Source organism: Amia ocellicauda, chromosome 19 (assembly GCF_036373705.1).
Source record: "Amia ocellicauda isolate fAmiCal2 chromosome 19, fAmiCal2.hap1, whole genome shotgun sequence".
NCBI classification, from domain to species: domain Eukaryota; kingdom Metazoa; phylum Chordata; class Actinopteri; order Amiiformes; family Amiidae; genus Amia; species Amia ocellicauda.
Window position 1 is genome coordinate 22692891 of NC_089868.1, and position 17136 is coordinate 22710026.

Here is a 17136-nt window from a genome sequence, read left to right on the forward strand (position 1 = left end):
CTTGGTTTCAGCACAATGTCGTTCATGAATGTGGATTGGTTATTAATAATTATTATAGGCTGCTTTATCTTGTGTTCTCTGATAGTTTTTTAATGTTCTAGAAAATGTTAACGAAGAAATATCATCCTGCCATCCATAACTGCTTCAGCCAGTTCGGGGTCTGTGTACGCCAGAGCCCAACCAAGTGGACTAAACTTCGAAATTGACTTAACTCGTTTAACTTAACTATGATTAATTTAAACAAATCATGACAAAGGTAAGGTTTTAAAGAATTTTGACAAAGGGACTCACTATAATCAGTTATGAAAAGGAGATAAATGTGTTCACACCTGTCAAAAGGGCACAATAAGGTAACAGAGCGAGTTTCTATAATACAATAGCTCAACAAAATAATTTGGCGTGTAAAGCAGTTTCTACACAATAGTTTCAAACTCCCAGGCCTTTAATAATGCATGTGACTTTGATAGGATCCTTGGTTTGAGAGAGAGACGGGCCGCACACCGCGAGTCCAACTTTCACACTTGATACAGATTTGTCTGCTTTTAAATAAATAATAAACCAGCACTTTCAAATCTTTGCCAAGTCCCTGACAATGAGGGGGGATCAGAATTCAACTAAAATATTTAATGTGTGGTGCACCGACTGAACAACTTTTCTAAATGAGGTTCTGTGTTTTACTGACTCCCTTAATTAAACCGGGACTCTCATTGCGAACCGTGTGGGTTAATGGAAAATGTTTAGGACAATATGAAATATAATTCACTCCTATAATATAATTGAACAGATACATACATTACATTTACTTGAGTACAGACCTACAGAAACCAAAATACAATACATCTATTACAAAAAGATAAGACAGAGCGAGAATTCAAACACATTAGACCTTTTACTTGGCAAATTTTACAATTTAGTTTTAAGTGGTCGATTATAATGATGATGATGATTATTATGGGAGAGTTGGACAGTGTTTGTAGCCTGTTTTGAGAATCTTTCACATACACATCGCTTATTCAGCCCTTTTTAGCCCGTTTTTCATTATTCTGAAGATCTTAAGCCTTTAGTTTTTCAAGTGGGCATAAATTTACTATAAAAGCCCTGCTTTTTCTTGTTCATTTTTATACATTAGAGCATTGTCCCATTTTTTAAATAATATATTTAATTTATTTCGTGAATATGAATGGGCACCTCTGTAATACTCCTTAGCAGGGGTAGAAAATCAAGCATGTTTAATATTTAAAATGCAATTTACGCATTACAGAGTGAAGGCCTGTAATTGAGGAGTAACTCGATAACCTCAAGGTGCCCATGATTGAGATTCAGACGGTGGCTTCTGGTGTTTTTTAGAATTTATAAGGACTTTTATTCATACTGACTGCCTTGAAAGAATACGTTAATGGAGTGGAAGGGGAAGTAAGATTTATGCAAACCACATCAAGAACTTAGATGTAATTCCATTTTAAAGGTAAATCATTGTTCAGATGGAATATTTGTCCTCTGATTTACTACTACAGCGACGATCATTATGGAAACAAATTGTACCAGACTCGGGACTATTATAACAATGAACGGGGTTACATTAGCATCCTTATAATTTAATACTCGAGACATTAGATTCACAGCCGGATGTGTTGATTAGAACAAACTTGATCAAGCGTTCAATATTGTAGTGCAGCCCACAGTAGCAGCCGACACTGTAATGCCCGATCGTGTTTTCCATTTCCACATTCATGCTTGGGGAAAAAAATCTTTTAATAATTATGTCCCCTTCCCACTGAGTTCAAAGTATGCAGAACTGATCCAAATAATAAGAAAGGGAGCAACTAAAATCAAAGGAGTGCTAAAACATGGTTCCGCCAAACACAGCATCCAGTAGAGATTTTAAGAACCTCTTTCCACTGATCAGACAAACTCTACTATGAATAATGAATACAAAATGCATCTTTATGTGGAGATAAATGCTTTTCATACAGCTGAAAAGGTAGAACAAATATTGTATGCAAAACTAGCAGATATTTATCTTAACTGTGCAACTTTTTTTACTTTTTACTGCAGTTTCTAGAAAACGAAAATTGGCATGGATGAAGGGATGCAGTCTACTCTTCTAGTAATGTTCTTTCCTGTATGCTAATTCACACAACGAATAATCTAGACACAAATTCAAAATATTAAAATGTTATTATACAGTATTACTGTGTAATTAATGTTTTGCTTTTGTGTTATAACATTCATACTTGCTGTTACATACAATTTCTGTTAATAGAGTTATGCTGTTGTTAAAATGATAATATACTTCTCAGATTTGCAGTAATGCCCTATACCAAAGAAACTGAGTGATCTTGCAGACTTCGGGATTGAGCTTGTATCACAGCTAACAATGGTCATAAATATTTCAAGGTTGAGAATGATGGGCCTTGACTGAATAGTGACAGAGGTCAGAATATATATCAGTAGTTCCAGTGAGTAACCCTAAAGAATAGGACTCTCAGAAATGTGATGGATTGGTTTTACATTAGACCTTTCTGATCCCTCTGGGCATGAGACCTCAAGGTATTCAATCAAACTATGCACCACGGGAGCAAACAGTGCTGTAAATATCCAGAGGCCATGTATAGACTTTATAGGCAATCTCCACTGCAACACCACTGTATTTCTACTCTCATAACAAATCATTGCAGTTCATTTGTTATCATTTATGTCAATGCATGTCAAACTGCCGTGAAGGCAATTAACTGGAATGTGGTTAATGGTTAATTGGCAATAATAATAGTGATAAAATACATAAGTTTATAAGTAGTGCCATCAAAATAACTGAATTCATAATTAGCTTGAAGTAACAATTTCTGTCTATAATGTAATTTTATAGTTAAACAAATTTGAAATTCAGTCACATTACTTTATAAGTATAGTATGTGAATCTATATTTAGTTACAGCATAACTTATTAAAACTCTGCATTTACTAATAGCTGTTTTAGCTGATTAGATACTCATCTTTGGTAAAAGGATTAAAGGCTTTAGTGAATGGAAAAGAAATCCTGAAGAAACATTTGTTTTTGACGGTTACATTACCATGCTACAATAGATGTAGACTAAATAAAACTACACCATGCCCGGATCATCTACTGGAAATCCCACTTGAGCCCCTTTGTAACTAATTCTGTCTTTGGGTTTATATTGATTCTGATTTCATTCTTGCCTATGGGTGTTCCTTAAGGCGTTTCTGACAAGATAAAGACAAATCTGAAACAATAATGAGATTAACATCAATCGAGGGGTGGATGTACACGGCAGCTGATTATACAGCAATTGGCGAAAGTCATATTTTTGACTCGGGACTGCTTCAAATTGCCAAGCTTGTAGAGTGGCAATACACTTGTTCTTCTCTAAATCAATCACATTAAACCTTGACCTTGAAAGCTTTGAAATCGTCCCTTGAGGGTTTGTAGATTATGCCATTGCCAACATTAGTGAATTATCATTTTGAAATTCATAATCGTCTAAATACAAAGACACAGTGGCAGAATAAAAGTCTTGGGTGAGTAGTATTGCATATATTCACGTTGGAAATAACCCCATATTAAATTGCAACCCTACCCTATCATTATTTAATTATGTGGCTTGGGTGGTATGTGACAACTAAGACACTGTAGCGTAAGGTACACTTATAAATTTCAATTTAAGAAGTGAATTTATAGTATCACCTTATCACGAATCCTGGAATCTTGTAGAACTCAATTTCTGTAATAATTGGACGCAGACACCAATTCCAAAGATATAAATTGTCAAATTTATTCAAAACAAAGACTAAATGTAGCACTATGCTAATTATACAAAAGGGAAAAACGAATTAAAATTCAACTCTAGATCAACAAATCAAAGACAAATCACTTCCGTGACCAAATCAAAGACCATGGGATCGCATATGATATCACACAAATTGTTAAACAAAAAAGGTTATAAACACATTGACTACAATACCGGTTAGTAAGACGAAGGTGAGTCTCTCGTTAGTATTATTAGTCAGACATTAAATAACTACGCAGGTTAGTATTTATGTCAGGTAACTTCTCGTTATATATATATATCAGTCTCATTTACGTTTAGGTGCCGAGAAAGATCCTATCATTACTTGTTACCACAATTTCCCTTAACTGATTATTATTCAATGATTAAGGATAGGCAGGGCCACCTATAATCTGTTGTCTATTAACTTGTGTCAATTTCAGACTAAACAGTTAAACAGGAATGAGAAGATATTTCTCGGCGTTGACAGATTTTATTTCTAAAATTAGCAACAAAACAGTTTAATGCAACACACATTTATAGTTAAGAAAACTAAATGATATTACACATTCTAGAGTTATGAATCACAGATTAACATTTCTAATTGATTTCTCAAATGTCATGAATCATGAACTCCAAACTGTTAAACTTATCTGAACTTCGTCGCAGAGAGGCCTCTCTGGCTTCGGGCTCAGATAACAGCACACGGCACGAGGTCCGTGTGGTTGGAACAAAAGCAGTCCGGTTCGGCTTTGTCCAAGAACTTCCACTCAGTCGATGCACCTGGAAGTTGGGGTTTCGCGAATGTAGAGTCTTTTCCAAACAGATTTTCCACTGGTTTGAAGGCCCCAAGGTTGTGCACAAAATCTTCTTTGTAAGCAGGGTTCCACTGTAGTTACTTGAAGACAAAGTCTTTGAGGAAAGCAGGGCCCTGTTTGTTCCAAGGGTCAAGTTTCTTAAGACTCAAATAGCTATTTAAATGACTGACACTTTTGTATTCAGTCGACTTAGTCAATTGTCCAGCTGTAAAACTCCACTGATCAGGTGGGCACAGGCAGGCAGCGCAGTCTGTAAAGTTCTTTATTTAATAAAGTCCTTTAAAAGAATTCTTCGTACGGCTCAATCTCCTTCTCCCAGTTTAACTCTTCTGTTGCCGGCAAAGACTTGGTTGGTTTCTGGTTCCGGTTCTGGCAACAGAGCTACAGGTTGAGCTGTGGCAGCGTGTTTCTGGTTCAGGTGAGAGAGAGAGAGACTGTGCGCTGTTCCTTATAGTCTGTCAGATCAATAGGTGATTGGTTCCTGAGTTCTTGAGATTGGATTTCGGTTTCAGCCCCCAGTGTCCTATTGGAGGGGGGCTTGATTTATGACTGATGTCAATCCATGCCATCTTTTGAAAATGCCGGTTGGCCCGGGTTCGTAGCTCTATGTCGGGATTTTGGCTCTCGTCCACTTCAAAGAGTTTTTATCACCTACAGGCCACTTTCTCCAGACATTTCATAGCAGGATTCCAACCTATTTGGCCTCTTCTCGGTGCCATCCTCCCCAAAACTGTCACTTTGATGCAAACCAGTTCCAAGCTGATGAGCTAAGGAAATCTGATAACTTTGGGGGGGAGAGGTCTTCTTTAGATCAGTGCTTCAGCTCAGAGCCCAAAATGCTCTTATCAAAATACACCCAACATAATGCTACAACACAGACTACACCACCCAATTTTTTTAATAAAGAGGGGAACCTCACGGCACCCAGTATATGCCCCCCATGCAGTCTCGGACCGTGATCTCAAGACACTCACCACAGACACAGGCTTTTATCAAAAGGAGTACTCCATTTATTAATTCACACAATTAACACAGCACAGGGCAGAAAGTCTATGCAAATAGCAATACTTACAAGGGGGATTAAAGCTAAAACTAATTATATAAACTCGCCTTTAATCAAAGGGGTGATAAAAGACCACTAAACTCTATCCTAATGAGAAATAAAATAAACTATTGCTCAGCTAAAACATAACTATAAAACACTTTCAATGCTCTCCCATAAAATAAGTTGGCAGTGGCAAAATTAATAATAGAAAAAGAAGGAAGAGAGGAAAGAAAGTCTATCAGTCTCTCACTGGGATCTTCACATTGCAAGCAGTCCTGGCAGATAAAGTCTCTTCCCTTCATAGGTCCTGAGCAGCTTTTTGAGAAGAAACTTGTCTTCAGTGTCTTTCTATTTCTCTTATTGTCTCTGTTCTTCTCAAACATGTCTGTGGACTTGACCTGGTCTCCTTCCTGGAATTACACCCTGCTGCCATCATCTCCACCCACAGACCAACCCGAGCTTCAGGGAAGTGTAGTAATTCGCTCTCGTGCCTTTGTGATTTACTTTAACAGCAGCACACACCAGGAGTATAAATAAAGACATGTTCTCTACTATATACTCTGAAGTCTGTTAATAAACAGTCAGAGCAGACTCCCATTGAGGTTCAATGCACTGTTTGTTGTCGGGATTCTGGTCCATCTTCTCCAGTTGCCTGAGTCCTGCACTACGAAAACTGGCACTTACATCGGTCAATGTATTTTAATTTATTTTAATTAATGAAAAGGTGATTGTTTACTCCATGCCATTTTGGACTTGACTCTCTGTAAATTAAAGGGAACAAGTATTATGTTTATGCGGCCATAAATTCATCTTAGGTGCTCTGCCAGGTTACATCTATTTTCGGTTTACCTAGTATTCATGGTTAGAGTATAATTTTGGCTCCGTGAATCAGACGATGTTCAAGTCCCTGTGGCGATTAAATATTGGTGCTGCTGACTACAGTTATCAAATAAAGTACAGACTCTAGTGTCTCAGCATGACCTCTGTCTGGAATTGGATGGCTGGGACTTTTTATGGCAGTGATTACGTTACAGTATAGGCACTTTACTGTATCAGTGTTTTAATGAGTACCCTACATCCCCTTGGGAACTCCACAATAGTGAAACTAGCATCCCAACACCACTTCAGCCTTCCACCATCCCCCCTTCAAAACCACTCCGGTTGTTTTACCTATTCCTTACCCTTGATTTCATTAATTTCCTCTGTCACCTCTTGTTTGAACTCCCACCACTCTCAGCCTAACTCCTTGCATAAAACTCTATACGACACAACCCTTGTCAACTGAATCCAGTATCTCTGAGACACCATCACGGCGTGCACAATATTTCCACAATTAACAACCTCGGCTGGGTAGTGTGAAGAGCCTCCACCTCAAAAAACAGCTCATCTGCCTCATCCACATGGTCCCACCGGGAGATTGACACATGAGACTAGGCACGGGGCAACTTGAGAAGTGGTTCTCAGAGTCGTGGGAGGTTCTGGCTATCTCCAGTAACCTCCAATTGTCCCAGGCAAATTGTTCACCTAATAACCTCTCCTGCTGTTTGCTCTTCTGGGCATTGGGGTGTAGTTCCCTGTGTGCTAGACATTGCTGATACTGGTGGCAAGCTGCTGAATTTATTAAGCATCTCTTCCACTGCCAAGGCTGAGCATCACAGCACCCAGCCACGGTGCCAAGTGAACTGGCCCTGGCTCAGAGCCATCTCACCTCCTGTGAGAGAGTGCTTCAAGGTAGCCAATTATTAGCACAAAAGGGTGTGAAGGGTTCTCCCCTTTCCACGCCATTGCTTAGACTACCAGCACCATCCACCCCTATATAATTTGTAACTTACTGAGGCATAGACGCTTTGAAGAGTATGAAACATGTTTAAGGTGCATAAAATACTCCACAGGCTTTCACTACGTTGCTTCTTTGAGAAATAGTCTTTGAGAGGGTAGGCATAATAACACAGAAATAAATGTTCCTGGATGTAAACTAACTTTGTGCATTAAAATTCTCAACGCATCCATATGCTTCTATAAACAGATGGCTTTCCTGCTCTCTATACATTTATGTACAAGGCACTACAGCTTTGACGGTATAGAAGAAATGAAATAATGGATCGTCCTCTCATAATGACTCCCTTTTTGATGAATCCGGTCTGTTTTAATGGATTCATAATTAATGCCTGTAAGTTGTTGATGGCGCTAGTGTCTTACAGAAGATAACGTTGTATAACCCTGCAGGGATTTTAGGCCATATGAAGTCAGTGCACTTAAATAATGGTGATCTAAGGTCTATTTACATTTGAGAACCTGCACATCAAAAGCACAGATCTTTTACTCTTTACTCTGTGTGACTGAGTCATATAGGTAGGTCTATCCACTTAAGCAGCAATGGGGCTGACATTTGACATTTCAGCTATCACCACATACAGTAAGTACTGAGATATAAAGCAATACATGTAACCTAAAGACGAGTAGTGGGGCAGTGTGAATATCCTGAGCAAAAATGTCTTCTTCATTCATAGCCAACTATCTTAACAATATGCAGAAGTACATTTTATTTTTCATCAATATAAGGTTGCAATACACTTGAACACCCCATGCACTGTATATCATCAAAAGACAGATATTGTGTTCATGGAGAGTGTGAGCCCACATATATAGTCCCACTGGATGGAAATCAAGAAATACCAATCGGGCAGAAAGTTAAGAAAAGCAACTGCAAAAAAAGAAAAACAAAACATATAAATTTAAGATTTCACATTTGCAATCCCATAGGTCATTACCTTTTAATATATAAACAATCCATTCAGCACTCATACTTAACCAGAGGATCAATCATTGCTGTTTGTCAGCCTAGTGTACATCTTTTCACATTAGGGAACTACAATTGTTTTTGTTTTTGTTTTGCTGTATTATTCAATTGTGGTGTTAAATAGTGAGGTGGAGTTTTAAGCTGTGGGGGTTTGCTTTTAAGCATGGACAACCATGCTATTGAACTGAGACACTGACCAATGGGAAACGGAGGAGACATTTTTTTCTGACGCAATTCAGTCCCTGTAGCAACTATTTACATGTTTGCCCACTCCACCAAACTGCCAGAGGGGCTGCTCCCAGCATGCATCAGTCCCCAATATGCAAATGAAAGTAGCAGCCCTTTCATGCACATACTTTATTATGAAAAGGTCTATATGTTTTGCCTCTGCCCTATGACTTATAAACCCCCCTGTCCACACAGCGAGGATAGCTTGAAGCAAGCCTGGAGGCTGATGTATGTAACTGTACTTCTCATGGGGCCAGCAAACGCACTCTGTTGTGAAATATTCCAAGCAAAGCAGAGCTCATTGGTGATCAGTTATTTGTTTTTATAAAGTGTGTTGGATTACAAAGTACTGAAATGGTGGGACAGGTGATAAGCTATATGGGAAATGCGTGGGGTTCAGTGTTGCCAAAGGACTGAGCAAAGGTGGGATGTGACACCATAGGAATTCCAGAATAAATACCACACAGATGTATATGAGAATGGATGTGCAGTTCATAACTAGTAGGCATGCCTTTCACAATCCATTTTAACATAGCAAGCATCACCGTTTGGTCATGTTCTTCATTTCAACTAAGAGGAGTCAAAAGCTTTTAAAATCATGGTTTTGGATAAATCTGGGCAGGATAAATTTCCAGCAGCACTGTTTAAACGCCTTTTGATGTTGTTGTGTTCTGTTGCCTCTTACAGCGGCTCCAGCTTATTCAGATGAATGTGTTTACGGCGCCGGACACTTTATTTGTTATAGCAGTCCCGGCCCCACCAATCACATCGGAAAACAATATTTTATTTTAGTCACAACGATTATACAGTGGAAAATGAGGATAAACAATGCTGGAAGTCAAACCCCATCTAACATTCATTACCATCTTATTAAATATAGGCTAATGTGGGCCGTCTCAGAGGAGAAACATTATCAGCGCCATGTAACAAAGCCTGGAAGGACTGAGACCGGCTATTTTATATGGTAGTAAGTCAGGTGAATAACAATTCTTCAATCTTTACTTCTAGTCACAAGGGAATAAATCAACAGGCGAAGTGAACATCAAAGCGTACGTTTTACAGCCAACACTGATGCTGCTGTAGTTCAGTATTCATCCACTTCTGCACAAGACTCTAAATGTTGGGCTCATTAAGTTATTTTTATTATACTAATGTGGTTTGCCAGAGGGAGGGAAACTGATTGGTCTCAATTGTATTTTGCAATGTAAAACTGTAATATATTTTGTTTATAGGATGTTATCTATATGTGATTGTAACAGTTAAGAAGGAAGATGGTGGCCAATGCATTGTGTAGAATGATTGTTCAGACTCACAACCTTTGCTTAAAGGTTTATAAATATTATCCACACATTTGTCTGTGAATGTTGAGGATAAAGCTGCTTATGTTGCCCAATACTTTCCTGATGATTTCTTTTTCTCTTCAGTTAACTTCGGGTGTTCATAAAAAAAAAAAAAAAAAAATAGAGAGAGAGAAAAAACACACTATCACATCCTCTCTGTCTGGTGTTTGATACTCACAGCTGGAATAAAAACAACAGCAGCCTATGAATGGTAATTTAATGATGCAAACATGCAGCACTGCTGAAATACTGATCTTGTTTCTCTATCTAAGCAGGGACACCTTCATAAAAGTAAAAAACAAAAAAGCAGAAACATTGCCAGAGTACATTTATAAATATACTTTATACTCGCAGGTATAGAGGAATATAGCACAAACAAAACATTAATTCAAGTCTCATATAACATGATAAATCAATAATGAATAATAACAACAACTCTTGTATAAGGATATATGGTTTAAATGATGACTTTGTGGCATTTGTACACTAAAGAAACTGATTATTTGTAAACCGGTATTCATTCCTAGTCAGACGGTTTGTTTATTTAATTATTATGAGAATCGGTTAAAATGTGAATTATTTATCCAAAATGTCTATCAAACTTGTTAATCAGTGGAAAACTAGGATACTGCACCAAACCATTACATACAGACTCAAGTCTTTAAGTTTTATCATTCCTGTGCAGTTTTTAAAAAGCATATTTAATTGAGCAAGTCATTAGTAAGATTGTTGGAGAACTGTAAAATCAAGTTAATTAAAATGGTTTAATTGAGCATTTGGGACCTCGGTCTATCGCCTGACCCAATATCAAAATATAATTTGCAACTTGATGGCAACTTTGTTTTCGAGAGTGTTCTTGTCGATCTAATGGATCGCTGCCACCAGGTGACACATCTGAATTAACAGCTGTGGGTGGCTGAGAGCTTCAATTACATCCAACCCTTTTAGCTAACCGCAAACTTAATTTTCTTGATGATTATTAGATAATTACTTTACTTAACTGTATTCTTAACCAGATGAATCAGATAAAAAGGAAGAAATTAGTTCAAATCATAGTATTATAATGTAATAAAGAGTTGTCATGCAGGAAAACTACATATTGAAGCAACCTGCACTTCCACCCCTAGATCCAAAGCAAGACCTATGGAAACTGTTTTGGTGAGGTGCATTTTAAACGTGTGCTCTGAATTCTGATATTTTATAAATGACTCGTCTAGAACTATACATTACATTCTCCAATGAGAACATGCTGTACCAGAGGGTTGTCTAATAAAAGATGCATTGAAAACCACGCAGGAGGATCCCAAAGCAATTCGTTTGTAATTGGAATTGAAGCCGAAAATGGCTCTCCATAGCCCTTGTCTAATTACTTCGGGTTTCTTTCTCTCTTGCCAGATATAACTCATAAATTGTGGGGCAAGTAGGATTAAGGGTTTGGACTTAATTATCTAATTGAACTCAATTGCTTAGGGTTTTTTTTCCAGGTGCCTTCTCGAATGCAATAATGTTATTAATTTGATATAAGAAAACTATTGCAGATAAGTTCTACAAACAAGTCTGCTCCACAGAGATTAATTTCTCTCTAATTCGTTAGTTGGATGGCAACCAGTCAGTGTCCGAGTCCTTCAACCAAATGGAAACCTGGGGTTATAATTTGGGAAGATTGGGCCACAAATTGCACTTAATCCAGGGCAAAGCCAATCAGTGCAGGTGCATTTGGTTCTCCAGTAATTAGGTTGTTAACGCAAAACTATGCCAGATTGCGGTGGCATCACACACATGTATTTCCCTGCAGTGCTGTAAAAGTGCACATATAACTACAAACTATATTATGTTTTCCATTATTATTATATATATATATATATATATATATATATATATATATATATATATATACACTCACCTAAAGGATTATTAGGAACACCTGTTCAATTTCTCATTAATGCAATTATCTAATCAACCAATCACATGGCAGTTGCTTCAATGCATTTAGGGGTGTGGTCCTGGTCAAGACAATCTCCTGAACTCCAAACTGAATGTCCGAATGGGAAAGAAAGGTGATTTAAGCAATTTTGAGCATGGCATGGTTGTTGGTGCCAGACGGGCCGGTCTGAGTATTTCACAATCTGCTCAGTTACTGGGATTTTCACGCACAACCATTTCTAGGGTTTACAAAGAATGGTGTGAAAAGGGAAAAACATCCAGTATGCGGCAGTCCTGTGGGCGAAAATGCCTTGTTGATGCTAGAGGTCAGAGGAGAATGGGCCGACTGATTCAAGCTGATAGAAGAGCAACTTTGACTGAAATAACCACTCGTTACAACCGAGGTATGCAGCAAAGCATTTGTGAAGCCACAACACGTACAACCTTGAGGCGGATGGGCTACAACAGCAGAAGACCCCACCGGGTACCACTCATCTCCACTACAAATAGGAAAAAGAGGCTACAATTTGCACAAGCTCACCAAAATTGGACAGTTGTAGACTGGAAAAATGTTGCCTGGTCTGATGAGTCTCGATTTCTGTTGAGACATTCAGATGGTAGAGTCAGAATTTGGCGTAAACAGAATGAGAACATGGATCCATCATGCCTTGTTACCACTGTGCAGGCTGGTGGTGGTGGTGTAATGGTGTGGGGGATGTTTTCTTGGCACACTTTAGGCCCCTTAGTGCCAATTGGGCATCGTTTAAATGCCACGGCCTACCTGAGCATTGTTTCTGACCATGTCCATCCCTTTATGACCACCATGTACCCATCCTCTGATGGCTACTTCCAGCAGGATAATGCACCATGTCACAAAGGTCGAATCATTTCAAATTGGTTTCTTGAACATGACAATGAGTTCACTGTACTAAACTGGCCCCCACAGTCACCAGATCTCAACCCAATAGAGCATCTTTGGGATGTGGTGGAACGGGAGCTTCGTGCCCTGGATGTGCATCCCACAAATCTCCATCAACTGCAAGATGCTATCCTATCAATATGGGCCAACATTTCTAAAGAATGCTTTCAGCACCTTGTTGAATCAATGCCACGTAGAATTAAGGCAGTTCTGAAGGCGAAAGGGGGTCAAACACAGTATTAGTATCAGTACTGCATTGACATTGATTAATAGAAAAGTTTAATTTCACATGTTACTATTTAATATTGTTCCCGTTTGAAAAATGGCACAAGGAAACGTGAAAGGAGCTCGTGCTAGTAAACACCTGTGTATTTTCCATAAACACTGGATACCTGTGCTGTGAAGCAGCTGGAGGTTAACTATGCTTGGGTTATTCATTTATAAAATAGTTTTTGTTCTCTTTGGGAATAGAATGCAAATTATACTGTTCTGCTGATTCTTGAATACCATCTCTATTCAAATTAGTTTTCTCCAGGTGTGGAGACCCCCACAAGGTTTGATATAGTCACCAAGAGAATTGGAACAAAAAAGTTTGCATCATCAAACTGTAAAGTTTCGTATACAGAGAATACAACACATGATGAAACCAAACTTCCTTGACCACGGTCCTCAGGAATCGTGGTCTGCTGTTTTTCATTCCTTCTCGACAGTTTGTTTCACTTTCATTGTTCACCGTCTGCATTTTCAAGGCTTTGTTAATTTCGAAATCCTGTTGAGATGGGGCTGAGATGATGTGGTTGAAAGTGACTGGCAAGGCTAAATATAAACTTTAAATTTCCAAATTGCACACCAAGTGAGAACACTGCATTAAGTACCAGGTTTGTTTTACAAGCAGGTGGATCAGGGTTTTGTGTGGATGTTGTGTATTTTAAATGGCTTTGAAACTGCATTGTTTCAATCAAGTTGATTTAAACTTTCTAGTTCTGCGGAAAAAGAAAAACCCAAAAAAGGAAATCCCTGCTGAGATAAATAATACTCATGTCTAAGGTAATATTCATCAGTGGCAATTGTTGCTTAATTGACTTTTAGTACTGCGTCACTGGGAACTTGTGTTAATCTTACAGCTGAACAGTCTGTTTGTGATCTATGATATGATGGAAGTGCGTTGCCAGCTGTGCGTTCAGTTTCGCAGCAGGGATGCACGAATCCCATCATGCATTTTGTTATTCATTCACATTAGAGTTATTGTTGCACTAAATGTGATCAATATATAAAATATCCTTATCTGATCACTTAGCAATTCCTTTGGAAATCTGTACATATCGTGTATGTTCTTCAACTTTAGAAGAGTCCATGACAATAAGTAGCACATCATTTCAACAAGTTCACATTCAGGTGGATTCTGTTTTTCCTAGAAGCCCCCCCCCCCACCAATGTAGCAAATTTAAAGAGGATTACAAAGAGAAGTTCCTAACATTTTTGTCCAGATTGGCTTGCTGTATTTTTTAAGATTTGTCTATCCAAGCTCTGCCACTGCCAGTTGCTCTGAGGACGCGCTTCAAGTGGCACGATGATAATGTTGTTTAAAAATGAGTAAAACAAAGCAGTAGTAAGCACAAGGACAGAACAGAAACATATTATTACATGTTTTTATTCCACTGTTAAAAGCACATCGGAATGCACATTGTATTGATTGTATTACAGCACTTTTGTAATGCTTTAAAACGTTTCTCATGGCAACTGTCAGTCGCCCTGGATAAGGACGTTTGCTAAGAAATAAATAATAAATAAAAACATCAGACTGAAGTTTCTCCTTGGAGCCCAAGACTTACAGCACTGGCAGTAAGCATCTTGAGACAAATGTAAAGGCCTTGTCTGTGTCACACCGCTGTTCTCATTCAGCCTCACGGATTCAAATTTGTCACTAAAAGCAGGACTCAGACTTGCCAAGGAGTGAAAACAAAGTGAAAAATAACACATTTATTGCTCTCTGATTTCCACAAACCGCTGTAGTTGAAAAGCACATCCTTCTTGTTCACTTTCAGGATTCTGATTCAGCCGAAAATTCCAATTAACATAATTGTTATCTTGCACTACCTTTGCACTAATGGACTGGAAATAAGGCTCTAATGCTCCAATTAAATGTAAGCAACCATTAAACTAATGATTCCTAAAAGCTTTTAATTACAGTGATCAGGGGAAAATCAATACCTGATCCTTCATCATTAAAAGCCCACAACTATTGTTTGCTATCATTGGTGTTCTGTTTTGTAACAAGGGGAAAAAAAGCCTGTTGTTTCCTGTTTTATGGAGGGGGGAGAGAGTCGTTGTGCAAAAGCAGGTCAGGTGTCCAACCCACTCCCCTTTAAAGTACCTCCCCCGGGGGCCACGGAGGTGCGGTTTCCCGGGCAGGATGAATAGGGGCTGCATCATAATATACTGTACATCTATAAAGACACACTACTAACATTTATATTTATAGTGTTACTAATTTCATTCAAATATTTTTGAATCTGGTTTTAAATTAGTTTCCTGAATTCTACATTCACCCTTTTTTCCACGGAACACACATTATTAGTTCCTATTCCTTTAAATTACGAAATACGAAAAACAAATATATCTGCTTTCCAAATAAAAGTACCGAATGACATTGAAGGAGCCCTTTATTTCCCTGCTGTCCTTGTCTTTTAGGATGGACGAGCAATTCTCTGTGTCCCTTGGTTTCTACTGTCTTATGAAAAATGCAATATAAATATTCTCTTTTCCCCTGCTCCCCCCAAAAAACTCCAGTATTAGTTTTGTTTAGAAATGGATGGAGCAAAAGAGACATCTATACCGTGCTTCTGACTGACGCACCCAAATAGACATAGTTTTGCCTCTGTAGGTTCCCCGAGGAACACTGTTGTTAAGGAGGCGATGAAGGATTCTTTTTGAGGTCACTTCGGAAGCCATAGCCTGTGAAACCAAAAGTCTACTTTCTTACATGAAATAAGAACATAAGAAAGTGTCCAATCGAGAGGAGGCCATTCTCCCCATCATGCTCGTTTGGTGTCCATTAATAACTAAGTGATCCAAGGATCCTATCCAGTCTGTTTTTAAATGTTCCCCAATTGTTGCTTCAACCACATCATTGGGGAGTTTGATAATCTGATGGTCCTCTCATATAGTTTTACATTAAGCCTCTCCACACCTACAATTAATACGAGACACAAACCCTCTTTATGAAAGTGAATTATTCTCCGTGCTCGTAATGAGGCTGAGTAATAACCCACAATAATTGGGTATGAAAAGGCAAACTCTAAAGTGTTACTTTTTTTTTTTGGTCACAGTTCATATCCTTCTGTATAACCCAACCCCCCCACTGTGCGCACACACTTTTTTCTTTTTCTTTTATCTGGGCCTTATTAATATAAATGTTTTCCATCAAGGTTACTCTAAACATATTAATTGCAAGATTTGATGAGGCTTGCATTTTAAGTGCTGGACCTGCTTATTAACCAGTGCAAAGAGGATCTTAATGGTACAATTTTTAGACCTCCTGTTGTGTGTGAATGTGTTGATGTATTTTCTGAATCATTAGTGCTGCCACAGTGGATTGAACATCCATCACCGAACAGCAGGGTCATTCTGCAACAGGCACAAAAAAAGAACTTGGAAAAAAAAACTTGTTTTGTAGTTAATTGCAATTACCTCGAAGTATAGATTATACGAAAGTACATTTCGTTAATATTTTTTCAGTTTTCAGCATCATGACAAGGTACTTATAATGTAGGATGTTAAATTTAGATAATTGTTTGTCCATGTTCATCAAAACTTACAAATATTACATTAACACAGATGATGTCACTGTAAAAAGTATTATTAGGGGGTGGGTTGTAATAATTTCTTGTAGTGTTCTTCATTCCTCCTGAGGTATATATTAAAAAAACAAAGAAACCATATACTCTGTAACTCATTTGATAATCAAATTTGGGATGTATAGAAAAAGGAACATAATGGGGTGTTTTTCTCTGCTATGTATGTGCATACCGTAAGACGTACATTGTTTCAACATTGTATATAGATTAGACAATCAACTTTATACAGTATATATAATCATATTTTCCTGAATTCCATGAACAGATATAGTAGAGACCGATAAACAACATAAGAACATAAGACTGCGTGGAAAACTGTGACTGATCTTTAAATATCTAAATGGGTTTCATCACCGGCGTCTTATAAATGATGGGAAGTCAAAAGGTTCCCTCTAGCAAAAACATTGGGAAATTGGATGTCA